We start from the raw sequence: 26,255 nt of genomic DNA on the forward strand, positions 1-26,255 counted from the left end.
CACTTGAAAACATTTTTAACAGCCTTAGTAAGTTATAATTCACATACCAAACAATCTACCCATTTCAAGTACACAATTCAATGGTTTATAGTATATTCACAGAGGTATACAACATCACCATAATCAATATTTGAACATTTTCATCACTTCAGAAAGCAATCCTGTATCTTTTAGCTATCAGCTCCCTACTTCTCCATTCCCCCAGCCCTAAGCAACCACTAATCTACTTTCTATCTCTATAGCTTTACTTATTCTGAATATTTCATATAAATGGAATCATAGGATGTAAGACCTTTTGTGACTGGCTTTTTCACTTACATAATGTGTTTAAGGATTATCCATGTTGTAACATGTATCAGTACCTCATTACTCATCCTTTTAAATATCATCCCTTTAATGGCTGAATAATATTCCACTGTATACCTTATATGGCATTTTGTTTATCAGTTGATGGACATTTGGGATCTTTCCACCTTTTTGCCACTGTGAATAATACTGCTATAAACATTCATGTTCAAGTTTTCAAGTGGACATATGTTTTCATTTCTCCTGGGTATATACTGAGTAGTAAAACTATTGAGTCAAATGGTAAGGTTACATTTAACCTCTTGAGGAACTGTCAGACTGTTTTCCAAAGCAGCTGTACATTTTTACATTGCCACCAGCAGTTTATGAGTGTTCCAATTTCTGTATATCTTTGCCAACACTTGCTTTTATTACTTTTTGATTCTAGCCATTCCTCTGGGTGTGAAGTAGTGTCTCAGTGTTTTGATTTGCATTTCCCAATGACTAATGATGTTGATATTTTAACTAATAGTGCACATGATCAGAAAAGTTGTACAACCACTGGTATAAAGTTCTTTGGCAATTTTAGAGGCGGTTATCCAATAAAAACCAGAGAGAACATTCTGAAGTAAAAATAGTAGCTCCTCCTATTCAAGACATTTAGCTCTTTATGGACAAGAAAAGAGGAACATCCTTAGGTGACACATAAATCAAGACAAAAAGCATGGGAAACCAGTGGGGGAATTGAAGATCAACCAGATATAGAATCTAGAAACCGCCTCCAAATCAAGGACCTTATACAACTCTAAGGAACATGCAGAGAATCGCATTCACTGTTTCCACTACTTAAGCTGATATATGGCTTATTATAAAGAGGTGGTGGCAACAATGCTTTAGTTACTTCCTGGGCATACCATCAGCAATCCATGAAACGTAACCTTAGCGACAGCTCTGAGGGAGGCACTCTACAAGGTCCAAAAGGCCATTGACTGTGTCTGTATAAACAGCTCTGCTGCAGAACCCAAAGAACTACATGGAATTTTTAAAATATAGCAAAATATAAATAAATTAAAATAACTGCTCTTTTTAGAAAATAAAATTATATCTACTCTATATTTCGCTATTATGGAACAACAGTGACAGCATTTTTACTTAGCAAAATTACTTTTGGAAATTGCACAAGCTGGTGAAAGCCAAAAGTCTGAGAACACCTGCTTTAGGAGATGCCTTGCATTCTAGAAAGGACCTATGGTCTCCCTAACTTCTACTGATTCCTGCTTTTAGACACTTATTCCTGCTGTTTCCCTAACCCTGGAATATCAAGTCTTCACATTCAACCCATTTTTGAAGACTCAATCGCTTATTCATCCAGCCAGTCTGTCAGTTTACTCGAATATTTACTGAGCATCTAAGTGAAAGATACTGTGCTTGGCTGAAAGAATTAGGAAGAGTGTGTGTGCCAAGACAATCAGTTCATGAACCCTATTCTCAGGGTTTTATACATTATGCTCTCAAGTCTTCAATGATAGACTGATTAACAATTTCTGAGTCATATCATCTGTTAATGGAACGATGAGGGGCCGGACTATTTAAAATCAGAGCCACTTTGGAAAATCTAGCACATATAGGTCACTACCTGCTACACAATGCAATCTCTTAGAGAAGGCTTTTTGAGTCACAACTTTAGGCAGGAAAGAGGGCAATAATAAAGGTTTGTACCTTAAGTCAGATAAGCGAAGCAAAGCTTCCTATCTCCCCAAATCTAAGAATTAATGCCAATAAATCTTCTGATAATTTTACCAAGAAAGAAAATGCTCTGATGATTAATTATTTTTAAATTAATCCTTCTCATACCTCTAACACAAGAGTGGTTGTTTCTGAATAAAAAGTCTCCTTTCTCTTTTTCACAGCCTTTCTCTCTCTAATCCTCACCCTGCTGAATTTAATTGCCTTGGCAATGCCAAAACAAGGTCTGATCCTAATAGGTCAGCATTGATCGCTCTAAACCAATTGGTTCCTTCATTAGCAAGAAAATGAAGTAAAGAGAAAAGGCAGGTGGTTCCCCAACAGGCAGCTGGGCTCTTGCTCCTCTTGTAGTGCTTCTCTCTCATTAAACAGTAGCTGATCGATTGGCAACTTGCTCAAAAATCCACAAAAACTATTCATCACTTTTGACATGGACCTATTTTAACAGGCCACCCAACACATGACTTGGATACCCCGGAGTTTATTTGTAGGGCCCATCACATTCTTCCTACACAGATCTATCTCTCTGAAGATGATATGAAGAAAAAGAAGGACATATTATCCAAACAACCACTTCCTGCCAGACCACCAAGTAAAGCCTTCAGGGACTAATCCCAGCTATGAGTCTTGGGAGCAAAGGCTTCACAGGAGGGTCCTTCTCCCAGAGTCTAGATTCTATGGCATGATAAAGACAGATGTGACGAAGAACTAGTCTTGGTGATACCAGCAAGTGGAAGTAAGTAGGGATCTAAAAATATCAATCATCACCGAAGGGAAGGGGAAGAAAACAAGGCAAAAGAGGGAAAGGGAATACAAAGGAGAAAAAAGAAAACACACACAAGAAAAAGCACAATACATTCAGACTGTACTTTTTGGTTGTCTGGGAAGTAAACTTAGGAAGGGAGTAGACTAAGAGTTTTGACAGATGGTTTAGGGCACTGCCTCTCTGCCAGAATCGAAGGGTCACTTTTTCCTGGGGCAACATGACCTTGATCACCATGACACCCTGCTAAGCAATACTTCGAGTTAGGTAAAACAGACAAAGGAAGGGTGGTACTACCCAATCTTGACTGAGCATCTACTATATGCCAAAGACCACACTAGGCATTTTATGTAAGATATGTTACTGAGCCCGATGACAATTTTATGAAGGGGTAATTTCTATCCTCATCTTACACATTAAAATAATAAGATTCAGAAACATAAAGTGACACGCAGACAGAAAGAGTGGCAGTCAGAATTTGAATGTTGTTCTGTTCAATTCCAAAGCCCCATGCCCTTTTAACAACCTCTAGTAGGAAATATGAAAACAAAAACCAAAAAACAAATTTATAAAGTAGAAAAATGAAGAAAATGTAAAATAAGACAATGACTTTTTTTTTTACACCTACGGCACCTTGTCTTCCTAGGTGGTCTCCCATCCAAGTACTAACCAGGTCCGACCCTGCTTAGCTTCTGAGATCAGACGTGACTGGGCACGTTCAGGGTGACATGGCTGTAGACAAGACAACGATTTTTAAAGGAAATGAAAGGAGTGAGAAAAACACGGAACCACATTTAATTTTCTGGGTTACTGCTTTTACCCTGGTGAGTTCTTCACAATTTACCCCCGGTGTTGCACATTCGGAGTGGAGCCAGCACTGTTGACAAGGCTCCCTTTCACCTGCTGCCTTTTCTACATAGCTAGCAGAGTAGCTGAAGAAAAATGGCCCTAAAAACAATCAAATGCCAAAGCACTAGGTCAATTTTCTCCTAAATTTCAAATCCAGAAACAGAAACAATTTATTTCATCTTACATGTCAGCAATTCCGTGTGTTAACAGAATTGAGATTTTAGAAATACTATTTACTTCTCATACAATCTGAAGCTTCACCATAGTTACTCAGTAAAAAGCATTTATCAATATGTTGAATTTATTCACCATTCACGAAATATCTTTCATGTCCAAAGTACCCACATAAGCCTGAATAAACCCTGATATGATTATTAAACACAAATATAAATTATCTGAAATGTTATTACAATGTTGACTTACAGGGCAATACCAGAAATAATTGAAATAAGAAATAATCAGGAGGTGAATTTTTGTAAATAATCAGATTTACCACTAATGACAGACCCATTGAGATGTTATCTCTCAAAATATTCACTCCATTAAAAAAAATAGGAGGAAAGAGAAGGAAGGAGAAAGAGATATATATCAGGGGCCTATCATATGTACTAGACACTCTCTTATACCCTCTGGATACGGGGACCCCTCCCCCCAGCCCCGGTGCCGCCGGCTCGTGCCCCCGTCCGCCCGCCCGATTCTCTAGGAGTTCAGAGTTTGGTAGAAGACACAAGATATCATTCATGCATCTACTCACCATCCTTCTTTCCTTCATCTTCCAACTAACAGCTATTTACTGAGAACCTGTAATGTGTTACCAAACATTGTGCTGGGCACTGGGGAATACAACAATGAAACAGAAAGACGGGGTCTCTACTCCAGTAACCTCAGAGTCTAATGGGGGACACAGGCAACTATGATAAAATGTGGTAAGTGCTATGACAGGATAAAGACAGGATACTCTGATAACATGGAACAAGGATGCCACTGGTGAAGGCCAAACAGGAATTAGAAAGGCAAACAGGAAGACAAACAAGAGAGAATTCTTTTGTGGTGAGAATAATATGTGAGACTCTAAGACAAATCAGGGCATTTTAGAAGGACTTAAAGAAATTCTATAGATGCGTCATTCAGTGAGAGCCAACCTCCGAAATGGCCCCCAATGGTTGTCTTCTGTTATTCATGCACTGTGTAGTTCCCTTACGTATCAACATCCTATTGGTTACAATAGGGTAACCTTTGTAACCTACAGGATATTATGGAAATGATGATGCGTGACTTCCAAAGTTAGGTTCAAAAAAACCTATGGCTTCTACTTTGTTCTCTCTTGGATCACTCTGGTGGAAGACAACTATCATGCTGTGGATACTCCAGCAGCCCTCTAGAGATGCCAAAATGGAGAGGAACTAAGGCTAGTGTCAACTTGCTAGTCATGTAAATAATTTAAAATACTGATTACATGTTGAATTGATTATATTTTGGTCATTTGGTTTAAATAAAGTATATTAATTTCATTTGTTTCTTTTTATCTTTTTTAATGTGGCTACTAGAAAATTTAAAATAACATTTCCATTGAACAGCACTGTACTGAAATAACACAATAAGTAATTAAGGCAAGAAAAGGGCCCCTAGTTGTTACAATGGACATATGAAAAAGAGAATAGATGGGAAAAAAATTCAGGAGAAAGAACTGTCAAAAATGAAATGACTAAATATGGTAGAGGGAGGAATGAAAGATGATGCCAGGCTTTCTAGGTTTCTTTCACTCAGATGAGAACATAGGAAGAGTAACATGTTGGAGTGTAGGATTCATTAGCTTGAGGTATTCTGTTGTAAATTTGAGGTGTTATGAACCCCTCTAAGGAATCTTGTACAGTGACCATTTCAGTGTGCTGGCTAAAAGCACAGGAGACAGATATAGGCATGAAGTGAAGATCTTTTGTTGACTGATACCACAGGAGCCCAAGAGATTGCCTGGGGAGAGTATACACTGTGAGAAAAGCAGAGAACACAAACGAATACATTAAGAATATTGTTCTAGATTGTGATGAGTGTTAACAGCAGAAACAGAGCAGGATCAAAAGGCAGCGAGTGATGGGATAGGGCTGGGTGGCTATTTAAGTCTGGAGATAACTGAGCTGGAAGCAAAGAAGACTGTTGAACAGAGAAAAATATTCTATGTAGAAGAAAAATTAAGTGTAAACACAGTGAGTTGTGAAACAGCCTGACAAGTTCAGGGAAGCCGGAAGAGGCTGGTACTATTGGAATATAAAGTATGAAGAATGAACCAGGATACACCATGTGGGCACAGCGTGGGCAGATCATGAAAAGCTTTGTATTTTAAGCTAAGGCAAAATATAAAGGAGACTTTATTCTGAAGGCAAAAAGGAGTCCTGAAAAGTTTTAAGTTGAGGAGTGATATGACTTCATTTGATCTTTACAACATTCAAGGTTCATGTTCCTAACTACAAGGAACTCCCATTCATTTGGCCCTGACATACCACTGGGTTCCATGGAACACAATTTGAAAACCAGTGGACTAGATGACTTCTCCAGGCCTTAAAATCTTCTCTAGGCCTTAAAATAGTCTATGGTTAAAAGTTTGGTGAGAAAAGAATAAAAATGTATTGTGCCAATTTCTTAAGTCTCTCTCTTTCCTTCCTGTCTCCTTACCCATCCTTCCCTCTCCTTTGCTCACTCTCAGGTATTAATATGCATAGTAAGCCTGAATGTTAAGAATATGAGGGCATACCAAGAAACGAATACTCACTTTGCAGTATCATATCATACATTCAGGTACAATACCCAGGAAAAAAAAGTAAACATCTTCTTGAGGGTTGTCACTGAACAACTCAAATTAAAAAGACACAATGAAAGTCACAAGCTGCTTATCCAGCAAAGGCCTCATCCAAGCCTTTTCACCATCCTCATCAACTTGCTTGTCAACTCTTAATGATTCCATTGCACACTTACCCTCCCTTCATAGGGAAACAGGCCAGGAAAAGAAGGAAATCCCTAAATAAGTAAATTATGGCAATGAAGAAGAAGAAAATTAAGCTAATGACTGAAATACAGTTTAACATTATCTGTTTATTTCAAAGTTTAAGGACTTACCATTTTTCTCCTAATTTATTCTCATTCCCATTCTTTAAAAGTCATTATTTTATTTTATGGCTAGAAGTGACTTGCCCAAAGTCACATAATCCTTGCTCCTCAGTTCAGAGCCTTTTGTCATCACACTATTTTCACTCCACTGTGGGTTTTCTATGATGAAATATTTTTCATAGCACTAAGATGGAGAAACATTTGTTTTTAGTAGGAAAGGTTTGTTTTTAAAATAAATGGCATTCAGGAATAGCTTTCACCAGTGTTCCTTATGATATAATAGCAGGTCCCACAGTGGGAAGAATTTGCAAACATTTTGCAAACACTGAGAAATGATTGTGTCTTAAAAGCCAAATGAGTTTCTGAACAAAACTAAATTAAATCCATTATAAAAAGCTTTTCTATGAACCACATCTAAATTCCACTGACTTCTTAATCTTTCTAGACTTTAATATAATGTATATAATACTACCTAGATTTAGAATATTTAGAATATTTGCAAGTAAAGCTCTATCTTAAACTTGTCTATTAGTTGAACTACAAATACTATACACATATGATTACATGAAAAGCAATGATGCAAGAGAAATAATGCTGGGTTTGGGAGTATGAAGACTAGCTTCTGCGATGCTATCTACTCATTATGAAAACTGTGGCAACTTACCTTCCTTAATGATAGTTTACGTGTAAGTAAAATAAAGTTACTGGTGAGTTAGTAAATAACTTGAATTCCCTTTATATGCTCACCAACCACCCTAGATGGGTTTGGTTATCTATGGCAGAGACTGAGAATTGCATACCCCAGAGTCTATTCTCCTCTTCATCCTTAATGAAACAAGCTTGATTGTTTTGTAAGCTGAACACATAGTTGCCTGGAATAAAACCTACATTTCCCAAACTCCCTTGAAACTATCTAGGAGTAGCTATTTGACTATGTTCTGACCAAGAGATTAAGAAGGAAGGTTGTACAAAAGAACCAGGGAGGTTCCTTAACAGTTGCTACCTCAGCTGGGAAGTGCACTCTTTTGCACTTCTTCCTTTTTTCCTTCCTGCTATCTGGGATTTTGTCATAAAAGCTGGAGTTTCAGAAGATATCTCGGACAAAATGGCTAAGAACAGAAGTTAGTACTCATGATGGCAGAACAGAAAGACAAAAAGGAACCTTGTTCTTCATGTTTTCATAGAGTTACCATATCAGTCCTAGAAGACCTATATTTAATCTTCTTTTACGTGAGGATATGGACTTGTGTGCTTAAACCATTGTTATCTTGGGTTTTCTGTTATATGCAACAGTACCCTTCTTACGTGCTCTCATAAAACCATATATTTCTCTCATTTTAATACTTATCACACTTGTTCTGTAACTGTTTACTTGTCTGTTTCCCCAACTAGGCTTTAATTTTGGTGAGGGCAGCACTGTGTCTATTTCATCTGCTGTTCAATCCACGATGTGTGGCTCACAGTAGATAATAAATTCTTATACAATGATTGACTACTTTGTAAGAAAAAGGAGAAAGAAGACAAAGGTGTGATAATCAATATATCTAGGCATCTGTCTGTTTCATAGGTTAGTCAAGGACAGAATAAGACAGTATATGTAAAAGCACTGAGTAAATTATAATTGTATTATACAAATATGAATTAATATCATATAAGTAAGAAAAAAACATAATTACATCAAATTTTGCAGGGCTATTGGAGTTGTTCAGGAATTCATTTTTCCTGTAGGTTTCTCTTCATTATGGAGACCATTCTAAACCTTTACCCTTCTCCTAAAGCACTGTACCCAACTCTTGCACCACTCACTCTCAGAGGTGATCCTGCCTCCAGTTCATGGAGAAAATGGAGACCATGAAACACGATGTTTCCCAACTCTCCTTCTTTTCAGTTTTCCCCCCTCTTTTGCCACTCTTTCTAATGTGCACCTCTCCACTTGTGTTCCCAACCCCACCCTGTCCTGTTTCCTTTACCTCCATGTTCTCCATCAATTATTCCTTCTTGCTAATGTCTTTAACAGCTCTCACCATCAGCCACTTCCTCTCAGACCAGATCCTTAAACAATATGTCTGTTTGCACTCTATTCACTTTGTAAGCAATCACTCCCTTTCTCATCAAACTTCTTGAACTCCAAGTCACACATATTCCTTTCACTTCTTCACTTCGCACATAGCTTCTGCTATCTTCCTCCTTTGCTCTACCTAAAACTGATCTTAAAGGTCATCCAATGTCCTCCTAAAGGTCAATCCTATGACCTATCTCCAGTCTTGATCTCACTTGACAGGGATAGGCATCCAAGCTGCTAGCATGATCAACCATCCTTTCTCCTCAGAAACCTTTCCTCCACCTTTACAACACTGTCTCCAGTCTTCTGTTGCCTGTATGACCATTCTTGGGCTCTTTTGCACTCTCATCCTCTTTGATTCACCCCAATGGTCATTCCCTAGGACATTACCCCAGTTCCTCTCTTGTTTCAGCAAATACATTTTCCAAGGCAAATTCAGTTCCTCCCAGAGTTTCAACTGCTTTTAAACAATAAGGTTTATTTGGCTTTCTGATGATAAAAGTATTGATGTTCAATGTAAACACCTTAAAAAAAGTTGTTTTTTTTTTTTTTAAAGTACCTACTTTGTGACAGGCCTAGGTGGGGAATTATCATGTATATTATTTATTTAATCCTTACCAGAATCCTGTGAGATATCTATTATTCCTTCTGCCTGGAAGGCTTCTTTACCACTTTAAGTCAGGCTAATTCCTAGATACTTCAGGCAGGTCACAGCTCTAGCATCACTTTCTTCTTGACACCCTTTCTAGATCAAGACCTCATATTAGTCTTTCATAGCATCCTGTTCTTTCCCTCCACAGTATGCATCACTATTGCTATTTATATACTTTGTATTTACTATGTCTGATTCCTTCAACAGATTATAAATCCTATGAAGATAGGGACAAAGTCTGCTTTATTTACCATTATACAATCAGCAACATTTGTTGAATATGTAAACTGAAGAACTTGTAGTGAATGATGAACTAGGATAGGAATCAGGTAGTCTTTCTGCTGTACTATACCCTAAGATCCCAAACCTTTATATCACCAACTTCCTTCTATTGCCCCAATGAACCTATCATCCTCCCTCACCTAACTAATCTACCTTCTAGCCAAGGCCATCATCATTTATTCAATCATTAAAGCTCAGCACCTCAGTCATTTGTCACTTTTTTCTTTTTCATTCCCCACATATAACTAATTTCTTGATTCTACTTTTGAAATGTCTCTCAAAACCATCTCCTTATCTCATCTCTATGGCTACTTAATCATCTCCTGTCTGTTGAGAGAACTTTCTGCCTCCAGGCTCCATAACGGCTCACGAATTCTGCTGAATGATATCTCTGAAATTAAAATTCCTCAAAGGAGGGAGAGAATCACCATTGTACAAAAGTAAAATAATCAACTCTGATAAGAGACAAGAATTAGAGACCTGGAAAATATTTCCATGTTACTTAATCTATTGACTAGCTTCCAGGGTAGAACTATTTTGAATTATTGCTCAAAAGCAGTATGGTCAAATTGTTAAGATGATAGGTATGGGGGTAAGAGATCTGGGTTCAAGTCCCAACTCTACTACGTATTAATAGTAGGCTTTGGACAAAGATTTTTCAGTTTAAAATGGAAGGAGAGGTGAACACTAAATGAGAATAATTCAATGCAACATACATAGCTTAGTGCATTATACATAAGCCAATAAAAGTTAGCTATTCATAAACTCATCTTTGAAAGAATCCCAAAGAAGACTGCAGCTGCCTTTATCAATTAGTTCCAATATATATGAAAGTGTAACATGAATATATTCTTAAAAGTAGCTAATATAATCAACATACAAAAATCAGTTGTATTTTAATACATGAGCAACGGATACGAAAGCAAAATTAAGAACACAATTCCATTTATAATAGCATCAAAAGTAATAAAATTGGAATAAATTTAAGAAAAATGAAAGATGTATACATTAAAAACTACAAAATAATGTTTAAAGAAATGAAAAAAAAAGACCTAAATAAAAGAAAAGGCATCTTGTGTTCATAGATTAGAAGATTTAATATTGTTAAGATGGCGATACTCTCCAAAATAATCCATACATTCAATGAAATCCCTTTCAAAATCCCAGCTGGCTTTGTAGAAACTGACAATATAATCCGAAATTTCATATGGAAAGTATCCAAAATAGCCAAAACAAGCTTGAAGAGGAAAAAATGTTGGAAGACTCACACTTTCTGATTTCAAAACTTATTCCAAAACCACAGTAATCAAGATAGTGCAGTAGTGGCATAAGGATAGACATATATAGCAATGGAATAGAACTGAGAGTCCAGATATAAATTCATTCATATGTGGTCAGCTGATTTTTAACAAAGGTGCTAAGACAATTCAACAGAGGAAAGAATAATCTTCAACAAACCATTCTGGGACAACTGGATATCCACATGCAAAAGAATAAATTTAAACTCCTGTATACACATCATATAAAAATTAACTCAAAATGAATTGAAGACATAAACATAAAAGCTATAAAACTCTTAGAAGACAACAAATATATGTACCTTTACTACATTCGGTTAAGCAATAGTTTCTCAGATATGAAATCTAAAGCACAAGCAACCAAAGAAAAAATAAATTGGACTTCATCAAAATTAAAACTTTTGTGCTTCAAAGGACATTATCAAGAGAGTAAAAAGACAGCCTACAGAATGGGAGAAAAATATTTCCAAAACGTAATTCTGATAAGGGTCCAGTATACAGAAATACACAAAGAATTCTTAAACTCAATAATAAAAAGACAAATAACTCGACTAAACAATGGAAAAATAAACAAATAACAAATAACTCAATTAAAAATGGGCAAAAGATTTGAATAAGACATTTCTCCAAAGAAGACACATAGTACCCAATAAGCATATGAAAAGGTGCTCAACACCATTAGTGATCAAGCAAATGCTAATCAAACCACAAGTGTTGGTGAGGATGTTGAGAAATCAGAACCACTGCACACTAATGGTGGGAATAAAGTGATGTAGCTGTGAAAAACAGTCCGGAAGTTCCTTAAAAAGTTAAACACAGAGTTAGCATATGACCCAGTAGTTCTACTTAGGTATATAGTCATGAGAACTGAAAACATATGTCCACACAAGAAGTTGTGCACAAGTGTTTCTAGCAGCATTATTTGTAATAGCCAAAAGATGAAAACAATCCAAATATCCACAAACTGATGAATGGATAAATACAATGGAACATTATTCAGCCATTACAAAGACTGAAGTACTAAAACATGCTACGACATAGATGAACCTTAAAAACATTATGCCAAGTCAAAGAAGTCAGACACAAAACGCCACTTATCGTATGATTCCATTTATATGAAATGTCCAGAACAGATAAATCTACAGAGATAAAGTAGATTAGTGATTGTCAAGAGTTGGGGGAGGGGTAGAGGGGAATGATTGCTTATGAATGCAGGGTTTGTTTTAGGGGTAATGAAAATGTTACAGTAGATAGTGGCGATGGTTGCACAACCTCTGAATATACTAAAAACTACTTAAATTGTACACTTTAAAATGGTGAATTTTATGGCATGTGAAATATCTCGACAAAAAAAATTTTTTAAAAGGTAGCTAATATAAAATCTATTCCTTCAAAATACTAGCCTGTTTTCTCCCCTCAGCAGACTTAGAGAACAATTATTCTTCATATACCATAGAACAATTTTTGTGAGTCTTTAATATTTTAAAACAGCAGTAGGCCCAGTTATGTAAACTCACTAGATAAAGGAATATAATAGACAAATTTGCATCTTATCCAGTCCAGTATCAAAATAGAGGATGCATTCATTACTGACAGCACAGTTAGGACCACGGGAGAAGAGTCAGACATTTAAAAACTGAAAACTTCAGCCCAAAGCAAGTCAATAAAGAAAGAAAACAAAACCCCACACTACTAAACACACATCCCTGAGCCTGCCTGGCATGCATAGGATCTATTTCTGCCAAAAAACAAATTCAAAACAAATATCAGGATTCTAGGGAGGGCAAAACTCAAATTGGCACTGGCCAGCAAAGCAGGGAATAAAAGTGGGACTGTTTAACTCCAGTTGAAAAGGTAAAGTTCAGTTCCAAAGTGACCCTCACTTGAAACCCTTTCTGCCTCAACTAATTCTCTCAGGACAGGCAAATTCAGAAATTGCTTCAGATTTGGACCTTGGCCCTTTTCTTTTTAGTGTTTTAAAATTTATATTGGGAAGTGACTGAGGCAAAAAATATTGCTACAATCACTGAAACTTTTAGTGCTTATTGTAAATCGTTACTAAGCAATCCTTTTCGGCTTCATACCTCTAAACAATCAAAAGGTATCAAAGTCACAATGTGAATGTTTCATGAACAAATACAAAATTGCCTCATGGTTGTGGCTTTGACTTATACAATTCTGGGAATGTACCATGATCTCTGGCTTCTGTCCAGGGCTAAAGATATAGTCTTTGTCTGCGAAGGGCCTGTCCCCTCACACCTGACATGGGTAGGACTGTCACTACATGTGTTATCACTCGCTTTGAACCTTTTTAAGAAAACAGATGTGCTATAACTGAAGATAATTTGGAAACTGGCACAACAGTTAAAAAAATAAATCCAACTGGACAGTCGTCGTAGGGTTCCTGCCAACTTCTGGTTTCTTGCCAGAGAGAGTAATGATCCCTGTCAGTCACTCAGAAAAAGAATAGCTTCTAAAAAGCCAAATCGCCATGACCTAAAAAGAACATAAAAACTTACAGAAAGTTGGTAGTCTGAAAAATCGGATTCAAATTGAGAAAGTTAATCTCTGCTCCAATATTGAAGCTATAATGAGAAATAAGTTCCTGCAAAAACACATATTAATCATTTTATTGGTTCTGTTGTAAAAAAAAAAAAGGAAAGAAAGAAAACACAGTTAGTTGCATTCCCAGAGAAAGTGATATATTATTTTATGACTGTACCTTCAAATTATTTTATCTAGATTTGTTGTATAATTTCTAAAAACCAAATATCATCAAATAAATAGAAGTCAGTGCAATCAGGAAAAGCAGCCATAAAGCCTACTTGAGTTTCCATATTAATCACAAATATTATAGTGATCTTTAAGATGCTAAACAATTCCACGGTTAGACCAATTTTATATGTCACATGTGTGCAATAGTTACAAAGTAAAATTTTTAAAAGACTCTGGGGGAGTAAGAGCTTGGTGAAGATGTTGAGGAGTGGTGGTGAAGTATGGGTGCTGCAGAGCTCAGTAACAGTGGTGAGAATGTCAAAGGGCTCTGAAACCAGCAGACAGATATATTACTAAGCTACCCTTCAAGTGGGCTAAATTTTAAGCCTCCAACCCAGAACCTGAGCTTAGATCCAACAGACATCCATAGGTCCTTAGGTAAAGGGCAGGGGAAGAAGATAAGGAAAGAAAGTTATTGCAACTCTGTGGGAGGGGAATTTAGCACCTTATAAATCATTGGCTACAATACAGCTCTACCATTTTAGAGTCCCAGAAAATAATAACTGTAAGGAGCATCAGCACAGGCCAAAGGCAGAATTCTATGCCAAGTTCTAAGTTCTGCTGAAATTTTGATCTATATCCTGAGAATTGATGAAAAAAAAAAATCTCCAAATTCTACTACTAGCAAGTCTCACATCACACTGTATTAGAATACATATACATTACCATCCATTAAATTTCTTGTCAGAACTGGTATTTGGAAAGGCCCCTTAGATTAGGGATTTAAATTTTCTTACAGTAAGAACCAGGCATTCTCAAGTCCAGAGAGTTCAGTGGTAGTAGAAAGATTGGGGAAATAGTTTTCTGATAGCCCTACCCTCAAAAACCATGTCAGGAGATTAAAGGACTGATCCTGGATGTGTGATCTCATTATGAGGAATAACATTGGGAAAAATTAGATTCTAAATGCATCATATCATCTAAAATCAATAATCACACTGATGAGAGAGGTAGGACAGGTAATTTTATCGCTTTGCTCAAGTAAGCTCAGTAACCAGGCTGAGAACATTTCACACAACTAGGAAGTGACATAGCCAGGTCCAGAAATGAAATCTTCAGAATCCAAATTCCTTGTTCTGTTCTCGCTACCTATCTTTTGTAAATAAACACACAAACGTAACCAGGGGGACAAAGATGGGAGTGGACAAGAAACGAATGGAATAAAAATCTACATTGCGTCTGAATAATTTTCAAGTAGATTTTATTTTCTTACAGATCTGGAAAATTAACTGGTGACCACACTGTTTAAACTTTTGTTCAAGAACAGTTTGTTTTAAACTGTATAAAACCAGTTAAACTTTTGTTTTCGTTTTGAATCCAACACATCTGTTGGTCACATAAAATGAAATTGCCAGAGATTAAGCAATGAGTTGTTTTCATTAAATTTTGACATTTATTCCCAGCCCTATTCAAATGATAGCTTTCAGAATGAGACCAAATGGAAAGATCATATCTGAGCAATAAGAGATCTTCTGATAGGGGATCAATGTTGAATTCTGTTTCTTGGAAATTTTATGTTCAAGGCCAATTAATTATCAGGAATGTTTACCCTTTCTGATGACTGTGCACAAGGCTTGCTGTGTGTGAATCAGGACAAGGAGCAGAACAACTGCAGTTCTTTCTCTTTGCAATCTGCACCATCCCCTTGAGTAGCCTGGTTAGGATTTTGAAGAGTTCTGGTCATGCATTTAGAGTCATTTTTTTCAACATGCTAGACTTCAGTTCTAATTCAGAAAAAAGGGAAATAGGTTGGGTAAGTTAAATGTGGGGAAATACACAGGATAAAAAGGATTGTTTTCAACAAAAAGCAAAATAATACAGTCATGTGTTGCTTAACAACAGGAATACGTTCTGAGAAATGTGTCATCAGGCGATTTCATCACTGTGCTAACATTGTAGAGTGCACTTACACAAACCTTGATGGTACAGTCTACTACACACCTAAGCTCTATGGTATAGCCTCCTACTCCTAGACTACAGACCTATACAGCATGTTACTGTATTGAATATTGTAGGCAACTGTAACACAATGGTAATTGTATATTTAAACAAATCTAAGCATAGAAAAGGTACAGTAAAAATATGGCATAAAAGGTAAAAAATGGTATATCTGTATAGGGCACTTCCATGAATGAAGCTTGAAAGACTGGAAGTTGCTCTGGGTGAATGAGTAAATGACTGAGTGATGAGTGACTGTAAAGGCCTAGGATACTACTGTATACTACTGTAGACTTTATCAACATTGTAGACTTAGGCTACACTAAATATATAAAATTTTTCTTCAACAGTAAATTAACTTTATCTTATTATAACTTTCTCGCTTTATAAACTTGAACTTTTTAAAGAACTTTGATGCTTTTATAATAACACTTAGCTTAAAGCACAAACACACTATATAACTGTACAAAATATTTTCTTTAAATTTTATTCTTTAAACTTTTTTCTATTTTTAAAATACTATTTTTGTATTTGAAAAATTTTTTTGTTAAAAACTAAGACACACAGACACACAGACATACGTACACATTAGCCTAGGCCTAGGTCAGGATCGTCATTATCACTGTCTTCTACCTCTACATATTGTTCCACTGGAAGTTCTTCAGGGACAATAACACAGGGAGGGGTCATCTTTTGTGATAACAATGTCTTCTTCTGGAATACCTCCTGAGGACCTGTCTGAGGCTCTTCCTGAGAAGTGTCACTTTTTTCACAAATATGTCCATGGTACTTTGCTTGCTTTCTTTTATTCATCATAGTTTGCTTATAAGCAAATAGTGCACCATGAATAGTCTTCTCTATTAATGAAAACCTTTTGGTGTTGGGGGCGGGGGCGGCACAGCAGTCTATGTTTCCAAACTTTTAAAGACGCTTATAAGGTCTGCAAAAAAAGCTTCTGTTAAACCTTCACTGTGGATTTTCTTGGGAGTTCTTTTTCTTTCCTGTAGTTTCTTTCTCTCCTGCCTTTTTCAGATATACCTTCCTGTTCCAGTTCCAACAACTCCTCATTAGTCTATTCCTCAGAAACCATCTCCTCATCCACAACCAGATTAAAGTTGCTTGCCATCTCAATCATAGCCCTGTTGATTTTTACAACCTTTGCACTGCAACATTAAGATTGTTACAATGTCACTAGGCAATAGAAATTTTCCAGCTCCATTATAATCTTATGGGACCATTGTGGTATATCTGGTCTGTCACTGACTGAAACATTATGCAATGCATGACTGTATTACATTTTCCCAGGATATTTTCACAATGTTTTCCTATGTTCATGCTACAAAGATAATCAATAGGAAACCTTGAAAAAAACTATGCAAATGATTATCAAAACTGGATTCAATTAGAAGACTAACAAAATCCTAACCATTCAGATTGATTCAAGAACTCTTGTATTCAAGGACCTGAATGGGTCAACTCTGATATATGTTAGACATATAATTTAAAAAAAATTACCCCTGGAAAAGGAGTCCCAACAAAATAGTTAATATATAACCTAAAAGTAAGCTTTTTTACTTATTCACACTTGAAGGCCATGGTTTAAAATTATGGCATCTAAGTAGTAAGTAAACAGGCTTCCCTGTGGTTGGCCTATAAACAGGAGGGGTGCCCCTTTTCTGTTACTGCCAACTTGCAAGGTCTCTCTCCAAAGGCTATCCCTGCCATGGCACTCTGTTTAAAGTAGCAATGTAGCCTGAGTGACAATATAACATTCTACATATTTTTCAACCTTTTTTATGTTCTCACAGCCTCTTATTCCTTTTGTTCACTTATTCTAATGTCCAAAAGTTAAATGCTTTGAAGATAAAAGAATCCAAAGCTTTGTAACAAGGACAGGGAGATGAGCCTAGCAAAGTTTGATTTTCTTCTGCTTGGGCTGAAATAATTCTAAGACTACAACATTCATGCCTTAGCCCTGTGTCAATAGGTATAGTCCTGAGGGTCATTATGTCTGTATATTAGCTTAACAAGAAAGATTCCTGAAAAATCATTTAATATACAAGCTATAAATACTCCAAAGAAAACAGCTTCTGTGTAGAATCCGTTAAGAAAAAAGAGATGTATACAAAGAAGAGGCAACAGGTCTTATTTCCTAAGTCTTGCTGACAACTTCCAGATTACTTTTGTCTTTATCTCTCTTTCTCTGAAACTAAGATTAAAGGTAGGAGCATTTCTACCACCCCCCTCCCTGGTCCATTCTCAGCACACACAAAGCCGAAAGCAAGTATCAAGAAGGAAAATTACATGAAATTCTATTGCTTTAGGTACTACTGCAGGTACTGGTGCTAGAGAAAAATAGATAACTAGCTAGCTATCCAACAGAGAAATAGCTAGTGGCCTACAATGTAAGGTGAATTACCTTATTACTTTAGGCAAGCTTAATCTACAACACCATGGCATTACTTTCCTGAGATGGTCTATAAAGGTTTAATAGGTATTAACTAGTTTTTAAAATGGAAGATAATGCAAAATATAGGGTAGCCACCAGTTGTTTAATTCTTATTTTCAATCTAGAAAAATATTTCTAAAATACAGAAAACAGATGCTCATAACTACTGCATGCTTTTCTGATTAAGAATTTCTTGAAAAGGTTATGTATGTGACTTTATGGGTGGTTGTATGTGTGTGATTTCCTGAGTATAAAACCAAAAGCAAGGCATAACTCGAACTAATTCATCTAGTCATCTCCTTATAGTAAACCTATTTCCATAATTATTACGTTCCGAAGCTAAACTGTTATATTTTCTGGGCCACAGTGCATCAACAAGTTTTCATTAAAAAACACTGTCATTTTCTTTGCTTTAGAAATTGATGACTTAAAAAACACCAAGAGTTTTATTTAAATATTTTTATATAGTTGATAAAATCCAAAATACCCATCTTTTCCCCTTGGAATTAGAAACAAAAACTTAGTAAATGAAACAGTCTCAAAAACAAATTTTTTTTATTCCACAAAACTGAAAAACTATGCCACATGAGATTTTAAAAACAGTCCCAAAATATTTCTTTCACTGACCAGAAAATAAAAAATGTTACCTAGTCATATGTCTACTATGAATAAAATGTCTTCAATGAGGAACTTTTTCAGAGAATGTTGCTGAATGACTAACTTAAAGATAAAACTATTCCTAATGAACCAGAGATTTAAATATAAAAAATAAAAAAATTAAGTACTAGGGGAAAAAAATGGGTAAATTCCTCTATATTCCGGAAGCACATGAATGTTTTCTAAATGACTCAAAATCCAGAAGCATAAAGAAAGAAGACTGGTAAATTTGACTACATAAAAAACAAACAAAATTCTACATAGTTAAAAAAGGAAAAAAAAAACCTCCATAAGCAAAACAAAAGTACAAATAACAAAATTGAGAAAAAAAGTCAGCAACTCCTATCACACACAGAAGTTAAGATTCCCAATACATAAAGAACTCCTAAAAATAAAGGATAAAACTCATGTAGAAAATTGAGAGAGAGCTAAGCAGAGTTCGCAGAAAGAATTGTTAAGCATCCCTCAAACATGAAAATACGCTCAACTGCCCTCCCCTGGTAAGAGACAGATCTCTCATCAATTGGATTTCCAAAAGTTTGAAAAATATACTCTTTTGGCAACGTTGTGGGAAACAGGTCTCACATGTATTCCAAGTAGGAACTATATTTGAGGCAACATTTGAGTGAGGGTATAAGGTACCACTACTGTGTGACAGGGTATTGTGGAACCAGCAGTCATGAGAGTTATATTAAAAACTTCACAGTTGAAAATTTTGTAAACTGCCCTAGAAATTCCCAGTCCAGACCACTGAATCTAGTTGTATATGATGGGTATGTACAATCCCAAGAGGCGACTTTCATGTGGGCTATATAAAGTGGTGCCAACTGAAGTTGTTCAACGTATGGCCCTGATACCAGCTGCGTAACTCTCAGAAAATCATTTTTTCCTACTAAACTCTTGTTTTGATTGGAATTAAGTTTCTCCCTTCCCTCCTTCTTTTCTTTTTCTTAACTATTCCCTCAGGGAGGACAATAATATGCCATTTTTTAAAACTATGCCTTTCTCAAAGTTAGCCTCCTTCCCAGCCACATGGCTTAAACCAGGAATGGCAAACTGAAATGTCCATGTGGGTGGCATGAGTGAAGGTCGAAGGCCCACTGGAGAACAGACACTTAAAGCTTACTGTACAAGGGGAAATATGTACCTAATGTTGACAAAACTTCCTATTTTTTTAGGAGCAGCTGGTGATTTGGGAAATTCCACAATTTACAAAAGCTAACATCCAGTTCAGATTTCTTTATACTATACAGGCCAAACAAAAATGCCACTGTTTAAACCTCTTGTTTGTAAGCAATAATTTAAATCATTTTTTCAGGGGCTTATTTTTTAACTAAGTAATCATCTGGGTTGTTCTTCTCCAGACCAGCCAGTTACTCATTACTTGTCAAAATGCAGAGATCAAAAAAGAGACATAATTTTCTAAGAACGTGATCTGATTTGTACATAGTGCGACATCTTACTTTTACATGTCATTTTCCTGTATAAGCATTCTAGAATCTCATTCTAGAAAGACAGAAAGAGAGAAAATAGAAGAGGAGGGGAGGGGAGGGGAGAGGAGAGGAGAACACCACTGTATGCTGGAATGTGTCCGCAGTCACAAAGCTACTTACTTTTTCAAAAGAAAAAAAGAAGCCAGATCCTTCGATGCTTGATTCAGTCCTTCTGTCCCACTGACTTACTGTGTGACCTTCAAGAAGTTCCCCATCCATAAAATGGGAATAATAATATAGTATTTACTTGGAGCTGTTGTGAAAACCGAATGATCTGATATGTGTAGTGTCCTGCTCAATGCCTGGCACACAGATAAACTTGTGAGACAAAGTGACTAATACTGTCATTATAGCTACTACGCCAGCTATATGCACATTTCACATTCATACAATATAGAATACTCCGAAAAGTTTCACCCAAGTTTACGTATTACATTTATTATCTCCTCTTTTTGTTCATGGCCTATCAATGAAGTCATCTTAACAACTGACAAAATTTGCCATTTGCGAAAACACCATCATTGCTATTCAGTGCCTCATGTTTGTCAAGGTGCCTATTTTAAGTGGATTGCTTGATGATATGTTATAATATCTTCTCTGCTATCTGGAATAGGAAGACATCTATAATTACTGGGGTCATCCAGAAGCTATTCTCTAGTTTCTAACAGCTGTCTTTTGTGCTCCATGAAATCTCAAAAATAATAGCCAACAGTGGCTCTACCAATAAATTTTACCAATTCTTTGAATAATAGAGGATGCAAGTCACAGGGTCCTGCTAATATGAATTCATCATTTTCTCCTAACCATTTATTATTTATTTATTTTTTTTCTCAAACCTATGTCCTCTCTCTGGCTACTGCCCTTTCTCTTTTCTTTCCTTCACATCAATCTCCACTGTCCCTCTTCGCATTTATCCCTCAGTGTGCTACCATTGGTCTTCTGCCCCCACTACTCCAATGGACCTGTTCAGATATTTTTCAGTCCTATTGCTTGTCGTGCATTCTTCTGACACTTTTCTTTCCTTTTATTCTTCCTGCCTCTTCCTAAGCATTAGCATCTTTCTCTTTTATTCATGGTACTCTTCCTTTATTTTGTCCCTTAAACACAGGTGTTACCCAAGAGTCCCACCTGGCCTTCTCTTGTTTTGACTCTAAACCCATCCCAGGAAATCTCATCCATAATTACTTCAGCTACTATCCTTAAACTAAGAAAACCCAAATTAATAATTACTAAGCTCCAGAGCCACACTTCCAACTGTCTACTAGACATTTCCCCTAGAAGGTTCCACAGATATTTAAACCCCAAATAGCTAAGATAATAATTATCACCTCAAAGCTACCACCCCAAACTTTTTTCCATTTCTAGCAATGGCACCACTATCTACATAGGCACTTGTGGTAGGTAGAACAATGCCTCACTTTCCAAAGATGTCTATGTTCTAATTCCTGGAACCTGAACAGATTAGGTCACTGGCAGAAGGAATTAAGGTTAATCAATGGACCTTGAGATGGGGAGATTATTCTGGATTATCTGAGTGGGACCAATGTAATCACAAAGATCTTTCAAAGTGGAAGAGGAAGACAGAAATCCAGAGTCAGAAGGATGTGATATGAGAAAGAATCAATCAGCCACTGCTGGCTTTGAAAATGGAAGGGGACCATGAGTCAAAGAATGTGGGCAGCCTTTAGAATCTGGAGAAAGACAAAAAAATTGGTTTCTCCCCTAGAGCCTCCAGAAGCGAACACAACACTGGTTAACATCTTGATTTTAACCCAATGATATCTATTTCAGATGCCTGACTTTCAGAACTGTAAGACAATAATTTGTGCTGGTTTTGAGCCCCTAAATTTGTGGTAACTTGTTATAGCAGCAATGGGAAACTGAACCTTATGCCTATCCAACACCCAAGGCAGAAGCTAGAGTAACCCTCTACTTTCAATTAATTACTCTCTAAGTATTACTTCATTTATCATCTAAATAACTTTCAAATCCAATTCTTCTTCATCTCCATTAACACAACGTCATCCAATTTTGTCTAGACTAGGATCACAGTTTCCTACTGGTTTTTCTGTCTTTAGTTCGGAACTCTCATTCAACTTTATTCCTATCCATTGATACTTGCTGACTGCTTGAGGAGGGAGGGGAAAGGATGGGAGGGGAGGGGAAGGGAAAAGGAAAGGAAATGGAAAAAGAAAAAAAGGAAAGGAAAGGATCCCTTCTCTAATCATATTTCTTCAAATGGCTCCTCGATGACTTCAAAAACAAGTTCAAACACCAGAGTAGAGCCTACAAAGCCCTATCAAAAAAGAGATTGGCTATATGGAATTTTAAAGCATCATTAGGGACTAAACATTGCTGGAAAGTAAAGAGATGGAGGAAAATAACACTGAACAGAATTCCAAAGACAAGCACTGTATGAGTTTGGAAGAAAACCCTGGGGTGTGGGCAGAGGTTAACTTCCCAGGGAGCATTCTTGAGTGGCACAGATAGGTGTTGAACTGCCATTTAAGAACAGTCTATGCCTTTAACTACAGAGCATGGCTGGGAGGCTCTGCAATCTGTGACACAGTGACCAGAAAGCTTAGCCCTTTTTCTCTACAGTCCTCAATGTCTCTAGTACTATTAAAGATTATTTCTAGAAAGGGTACCAAATAATTAGCAGGCCCAAGACTTGGGAGCTATGTTCTCTCATTCTCTGTAGCTCTGTCTGACACACCCAGGTTCTGCCCTTTGCTCAAGCACCTCATCTATCTGTACGGGCAGCTCTTTTGAGATAATTCTTGAGTCAGCCCCACCTGGCTGCATTTGGTGTCTCCTCTGGACTCTTGCACTGCCTGGAACATCTACTGTTGCACATATCTCACTGAAATATAAGGTTTGAACGTTGTTTTTTTAAATTCTATTCCCTCTGCCTAGAATTTGTAAACTCTTTGAGGATGCGACTTTATTTTACTCATCTCTGTGCCCCAATACCTAATAAAAAGTTCACAAATAACTGGTATTTAAACATTTGTTGAATAAACACGTAAGTATATGAATACAAGTTTTAGTTGTCTTTTTCATTTTCTCACAATAGTTACTCACAAATGAGTAACATTTGTTTTGGGAAACTGATTATTACAGCTTATTTTTTTTTTTTCTCAAAGGGGAAGATTAAAAAAAAGAAAAAGAAAAGAAAAACCTTTTAAAAGTCGTTTATCAGCTTTCTACCATGGGAGAAGAAAGCAGCTGAACAATGTATCCTAGAACTCTTGCCTGCTATAATTGAAGAATGTTTTTTTTCTATTATCATTTATGTCTTTGCTTATGGCCCATAAAGAGTCAGATTTAACTGCACTAAAAATTTAAGGGAAAAATATAAAAGATCTTGATGAAACAAAAGTGTTGGTATGAAATGAGCCTTCCAAGGGAAATAAATTATACAAAATCACTCTTTCTGACTCTAAGTATAGGGAGAAATATGTTCAGGGTTGCATGGCTACCATGGAAATGTGTTAAGACTCAGATGCATAAATTGGCCTAATTGTATATGCCTATTTACAAATCAGACAATCTGGGCTTATTTACCCAAGTGTATTCTGATCCTTTTCTCCATCTTTACCACTCCCAACGTGTCTTACTCCACCCCGAAAAAAGGGTGGGTAAGTGGGGAGCAGGAGAGAGTTTATGTGTCTATGGGTGGAGCGAGTGAACTAATGAGTTTTCTGGTTGCTATAAGAGATCCTTAGATTTGAAAATCCCCAAACGGAGACTGAAATTTCCCAGGTACCTCTAGAGTAATAATTTTACTCTAGATGGTAGTATTTCACAATATGTTTTTCATTACCATCTCCCACTAGGGAGCTTTTAGATTTTTCCCTAATTGTCCCCTGCCCCAATGAAATTTTAGTAGCACAACTATATGTTTCTTTATGTACTATATATATATTATATATATCTGTGCTTTATACATAAAAAAGAGTAAGATCTTTTTGACCCCAAGAGCCAATTTTCACACCTGTGGGACGATATTCCCCGGATGAGAATGCATGGGCTAGAGCACAAGTACCAAACTCCCCAGGCTGCAGACTGGTACCGGTAATGGCCTGTTAGGAACTGGGCCACGCAGCAGGAGGTGAGCAATAAAAATGTTCCAAAATTAATTGTAATGGTTGCACAACTCTGTGAATATACTTTAAACACTGTACATATTAAAAGGGTAAACTGTGTGATTTCTAATTATATCTCGGTAAACTGTTAACAAAAAAAAAAAGTAGTGTTTATGATTCAGAAATAGTTGAATATAACATTTATGAGACTCTCTGATCAATCCCACTTACTTAGTCTGAAATTTCAAATTTATTTCTAAAAGAATCAGAGTATGATCTAGTTCATAAAAAAGAGACAATGCTCATTTTGGAAGACTCTAAAATACTGGCTTAGAGATATTAAGAAAAACATTTTAACACTTTTAACAGTGCTCAAAGCAAAAGCAAGCTTCATTCTCTACAAAGTAAATGCTCAAGAACAAGGTAATATAAATAAATTACACTGGACCTGAAATAGTCAAAACTGAGTTATTCCAAGGTACTCATAAATCTACAAATTCTGAAAAATCTCTGACAATATCTCATTTTCCTGATAAAAAAAATCTGAAAAAATTTAATCATTTTAAACTTTCAATGATTCTATAAGACTATGACTATTTATAAAACTATAACAGCCAATTTTGCCACTCAAATGAACACTGTTCTACATTATAACTATGGTAACAATATCCAGGAACTCATATGACTCTGTGACGATATTTTTCTTTAATCACTTCATAAGAGTTACTGTGCACACGAGGACCAGTAGATAACAAGATGGTACTCAAACACTATGCTGGGCAGGGACTGTACTCACTCACTAGCTAAGAAACTCATTCAGCACCTGTGGGGGAACACCAGTAGTGACCCAAACTTGTGCCTCGAGTTAATTCCTGGATTGTGGGCCTTTGTGAACACTTCTGTATTATTATATCCAAGATCACCAAGAAGTCAACTGTTGGGTTTTACCAAAAAGATGGAGTTACCATGCAACCATTAAAAATGGTACCTATGACAGCTACACGGAAAAGATTTAAAAAATAATGTTACATAAGAAAAAGAAAAGTACAAAATTTTTAAATGACTTTATAACTGCTGAATATGGTAAAAAAATTAAATGTTGCAGCTTTAAGATTAGATGAAACTTTTAAGACTATTTCCTTTTATGATGTCTTAAGTATTTAATAATAAAAATGTTTTAGAAAACATTTACAGTTTTAGAAGGCAGGATTATTTATATGGCAAGATTATTTTATTCATTTGGTTTTGACTATATGTTTTCTTTTAAATTTTTTTATTTTTAAATAATTTCCTTTGTACATATATATGTACATTTAGATGAGACAGTTCATCTTAATGAGGCCTGCTTCTGTATCTCAAGATAAAGAATTTAAGTGGTTCATAGTAATACAGCTAATCACAACAATGCTACATGTTCAACATTTGCATCCATGACCAGATAAATGAATAAGCAGTAGACTCTTCTGAATTTTGAGATGACACCAAATAGTTAGGCATTAGCTAGGCCTTAGAAGTTCTGACTAAAGCTAAATTGTCAATGGAATAAATAATTAAGTTCATCATGACAGAGTACATTAGTAAAGCAAAAGAAACAAAGGAATGGAAATGAGAAGTATAAATATTAAAACACAGAAGGGTTGGTCCAAAATATATATGTTTACCTCTGAAAATAATGATCAGTTGCCCCCCATTTCCATTAGTGATAATGGACTAAGAATACAGCATGAGGGGCTTAGAATAAATTAAAAAAACTCTTCAACTGGCTAAACCAAAAAGACTGGTACCATCAATTACAGTTGTAAAACCTCAAGTTAGT

General features: G+C 36.2%; 1 protein-coding gene and 1 pseudogene across 4 annotated transcripts in view; both read right to left on the reverse strand.

Annotated features, from left to right (window-relative positions):
- BTBD9 (BTB domain containing 9) overlaps positions 1–26,255 on the reverse strand; it is a 366,504-nt gene that overhangs the window by 173,963 nt on the left and 166,286 nt on the right. The gene's annotated exons all lie outside the window — the stretch shown is intronic.
- Positions 3,416–3,534, reverse strand: LOC111736179 (annotated as a pseudogene).

Source organism: Pteropus vampyrus, unplaced genomic scaffold, assembly GCF_000151845.1.
Source record: "Pteropus vampyrus isolate Shadow unplaced genomic scaffold, Pvam_2.0 Scaffold18, whole genome shotgun sequence".
In the NCBI taxonomy this organism is placed as follows: domain Eukaryota; kingdom Metazoa; phylum Chordata; class Mammalia; order Chiroptera; family Pteropodidae; genus Pteropus; species Pteropus vampyrus.